The sequence below is a fragment of the Rattus norvegicus genome, chromosome Y (genome assembly GCF_021556685.1).
Source record: "Rattus norvegicus strain SHRSP/BbbUtx chromosome Y, alternate assembly SHRSP_T2T, whole genome shotgun sequence".
Lineage (NCBI taxonomy): Eukaryota > Metazoa > Chordata > Mammalia > Rodentia > Muridae > Rattus > Rattus norvegicus.
The window spans coordinates 68,003,969-68,008,408 of NC_141555.1; the positions used below are offsets into that span (position 1 = coordinate 68,003,969).

A 4,440-nucleotide genomic window follows, 5' to 3' on the forward strand; every position below is an offset into this window, starting at 1 on the left:
CTATCCTGGAACTAACTCTGTAGACCAGGCTGGCCTTGATCTCACAGAGGTCTTCCTCCCTCTGCCTCTTAAGTGCTGGAATTAAAGGTGTGCTCCACCATTGCCCAGCCCTCCTTTGACTTCTGATTATGACAGAATTAGATTCAGATGCTCAAACCTGTTTACCATCACCTTCCTCACCCCCTCCAAAGTTCTGTTAGACAAGAGCCTTGGTCCAGTGCTCCCTCACCCCAACCAAATTGTTCTTGCAGGCACTCATATGACAGAGGCAACAGCATTGTGTATGGTTTAAGCAGGCGAGCTCTTCAAACCCTGGCCATGGGCAAGTATGAATCCTGAACACAGAACGATAGCCACAAGAGAGTGGACCAGGAGTGCCGTGGCCTACCACACTAGGTCTACAGCCATGAAGAAGAGGATGTCTCTGAAGAGGATGAGCACACCATCCTTCCAGAAGCGGAGGAGAAGGCCTTCTCGCTAGGCCCTGGGGAACATTGTGGGCTGCAGAATTTCTCATGGATGGAAGGAAGGTGATGAGCCTGTCACACAATGGAAGGCCATCGTTCTAGATCAACTGCCAACAAATCCCTCTCTCTATCTGGTCAAGTATGATGGGATTGACTGTGTTTATGCACTTGAACTTTACAGCGATGAGAGGATTTTAAAGCTTAAGGTCTTGCCTCACAAAGTAGTGTTTCCTCAAGTGAAAGATGCCCATCTCGCAAGTGCCATGGTTGGTCGAGCTGTGGAGCATAAATTTGAGAACAAACATGGCTCTAAGGACAACTGGAGGGGGGTGGTCCTAGCCCAGGTGCCAATCATGAAGGACTGGTTTTATATCACCTACGAGAAAGATCCAGTTCTATACATCTACCAACTCCTGGAGGATTACGCAGAAGGTAACCTCCGTATCATTCCAGAGACTCCTCCAGCAGAGGTGAAGTCAGACGCTGACAGCGACATCTTAACAGGTCAATGTGTGCATTACACCAGAAACGACGGGTCCAAAAAGATAGGCAAAGTCATTTACCAAGTTCTAGCCAAGCCTTCTGTGTTCTTCATCAAGTTTGATGGCGACGTCCACATCTACGTCTATAATCTGGTGGAAAAGATCAGTTAAGGTGAAATTCACAAAGTGTGGGGGACATAGATGGTTAATTTATTGGATTGGGGGAAAATGTTTGTTTTTCTTTGTTTCAGATATCCAAGGGCCTTTGACAACTCCAGTATCTTTTCCAGTGGAATTTGTTTTTGCTCTAAAAATTAAAATGTGTGATGTGACATGTTGTGTCTGACCACTTTGGTGGAGGAGACGGGCTTTGGTGGATGGAACATCTAGAGGAAGCCAGAAAAGTCAACGCTGTGAACAGTAAGTCTAATGTCACAAGGCTAAAACTAACAGGACTGAGCTGTTCTGGTTTTTAGAGAGAGAAAAAAAGTGGAGATGAGGCTTAGAGGAGCAGGGATGGCATGGGAAAAAAAGATGGATGTTTAGGAAGCAGTGGAGAGGGGCCAAAAATAGATAGACTCTCTGAGGTGAAGTTTGAGGGAAAAACAGACTGTTGGGGAAAGAGAGGCAGGTAACAGGGAGTTGGTCTTGGAACTCACAGGGAAACCCAATAAACTGATCCAAGCAGAATCAGAATCAGAGAAGAGCAGGTTTAGTTTGACTAACAAAACCTAATGAATCCTGTTTCTCATCTGTAGATGTATTATTTTTAATCATGTGGGTGGGGGCAGGGCATGAATAGAGGAGACCACAGAGACAAGAATAGTCAGGTCCCCTGGAGCTCGAATTAGAGGTGGTTGGGGCCCTTTGGACATGAGCTCAAAGAACAAAATCCAGGTCCTCTTTCAAAGCAGACCAGCTCTTGAACAATTGGTCATCTCTCCGGGCCCTTAAGTCATCTTTTTAAATAAATTCAACCTTCATATGCAGAGAAGAGACCAGGATGAGGGTAAGAAAGATTAAATTGATGGTGATGTGGAAGAAAGACTAAAGAACACATGAAGGAGTAGAGGACACTGAGGGACGAAGGAATTCCAAGATGGAGTTCTCAAAAAGTGAAGCAGGAGACCCAGGAAGATCAGAAAGGGTCTAGAATGAGTTGAAATTGGGCCACATCCATATTGGTCTCTTTGGTTCCTTAAAGAACAACCAAGCCATCACTACAGAAGGTGGATGTGAGGTGGAGGCTTCCCCGAGGACATTTTGACGAGGATAACTCAAGAGTAGTGAATGCCAAACTAAGTTTATATCTATCGATTCCTGAAAGTATCAAAAAGCCCATTATTTGTATGATCAGTAAAAAGTAATTTAGAAGAGAAGATGAGGATGCCGTAAGCTTCTGTCAGGTGTTACATGGATCCTGTGTTTAGCTTCCCTGAGCACTGTTTGCTTCTGTTGCATCCTGTAATATTTTTGGAGGTCTCTGCTCAATGCCCCTAGAAGACCACAAAGAGCTCCTGCACTGGCTTGTCTTCCCTGACTCTCCTATGACTGGATGGCTTCCTCCACACCTGTGGGCCCTGTTACCTATCTAGCCCGAGGAAGTTTCAGTCTTTTACCCACACTTAAGCTTATCCTCAGAAAACTCTTGACAGTGCCTCCAATACAGAGGTTCTGAGCTCTTTCCTATGCTATTTGCCATGACTTTAAAAGGCTTTGTGGTTCCTGACCTTGTAGCTCTCTCCTGCTGAGAAGCCCCTTTGCACTCCGTGGGGTCTCCTTGAACCACATCTAAACTCCAAGAATGTATTTCAAGGCAACCTTGTCTTGGACTCATCCATTGCTGTTTCTTCTCTCAATAATAAGTTTCTCACTGCACGACTTGAAAATACTTTCTTTTTTTTTAATTAATTCTGCTATTTGGTGGTTTTTATACTGGCTGGTTGTCTGACGGTTTCATTGCTGCAAAAAGACATCATGACCAAGGCAACTTATAAGGAACAACATTTAATTAGGGCTGGATTACAGGTTCAGAAGTTCAGTCTATTTTCATCAAGGCAGGAAGCATAGAATCCTCTAGCAGACATGGTGTTGGAGAAGAAGCATATCACCCCCACAGTGATATGCTTCCTCCAACAAGGCCACACCTACTCCCACAAGGCCACACCTCCTACTTGTGCTACACTTCCCATGGGACAATCACATTCTAACCACCACCCTGATTTTATGCCAATCCGACACAAGCTAGAGTCATCAGAGGAGAGGTTGCCTCAGTTGAGAAAATGCCTCCATAAGATCCAGCTGTAGGGCATTTTCTTAGTGTTTGGTGAGGGAGGGTTAAGCCCACTGTGAGGGGCACCATTCCTAGGCTGGTGATCCTGGGTTCTATAAGAAAGCAAGCTAAGCAAGACACGAGTACCAAGACAGTAAGCAGTGCCACTCCATAAACTCTGCCTCAGTTCCTGCCTCCAGGATCCCGTCCTGTTTGAGTTCCTTTCCCAACTTCCTTTGGTGATGAGCAGCAATGAAGAAGTGTATGCTGAATAAACCTTTTACTCCCTAACTTGCACTTTGGTCACGGTGTTTCCTTACAACCATAGAAACCCTAAGTAAGACAATTTCTTATAGAAACAGTGTGTCTAGTAGAGCAACAGATGTTTACCTCATAACCACAAATAGAAACACATAGACACTTTGTTTTAATTTAAAGGTAAGACTTGCTCATGTACTGACCTGTGAAGTTCTAGTTTCTTCCTTCTCTCCCTGATGAATGCCATGATCAAAACTAAATTGGGGAGGAAAGGGTTATTTGCCTTACAGGTTACAGAAATTCACAGAGGGAAACAAGAACAGGAGCTTGAAGCGGTAACAAGGACCACTGCTTGTTGGATTGCTCCCTGTCTCAGTCATTGTTCTCTTGCTGTGAAGAGATACCATGGTCAAGGCTACTAGTGTAAATGAAAGCCAGTAATTGGAGGCTAGTTACAGTTTCAGAAGCCTGTTCCATGATCATGGCAGGGAGCATAACACTGGAGCAATAGAGAGCTACTGCTCTGTAAGCAGAGAGAGAGAGAGAGAGAGAGAGAGAGAGAGAGAGAGAGAGAGAGAGAGAGAGAGAAAGAGAAACTCTGGCAAAGCATGGGGCTCTTGAAAACTCAAACTCCAACCTTGTCGACACACCCACTTCCTCCAATGAGGCCACACCTCTTAATCCTTCTAATCCTTGAAAATACTGTCACTCCCTGTTACCTATATATTCAAATATATGACTGTGGGAGCCTTTCTTATTCAAAACACCACACTCCCCATGGCTTGCTCCCTTACTATTTCTTACAGCCTAAAAGGCTTTTCTTTATATACATAACTACTGATGTTGGGCCCTCCCACAACAATCATTAATCAAAAAAATGTTCCATAGACTTACCCAAAGACTAATCTAATGGAGGCAGTTCTTGAATTGTTCTCTCTTCTCAGTTGACTCCAAATTGTCA

The 4,440-nt window shown here is 44.4% G+C and overlaps 1 pseudogene across 1 annotated transcript; it reads left to right on the forward strand.

Annotated features, from left to right (window-relative positions):
* Positions 1-255: 255 nt before the first annotated feature.
* On the forward strand, positions 256-1,277 carry LOC147998083 (Y-linked testis-specific protein 1-like; annotated as a pseudogene). The gene is made up of 2 exons (XR_015647460.1): positions 256-1,121; positions 1,201-1,277. The product of XR_015647460.1 is annotated as a Y-linked testis-specific protein 1-like (transcript).
* The last annotated feature ends 3,163 nt before the right edge of the window (positions 1,278-4,440 follow it).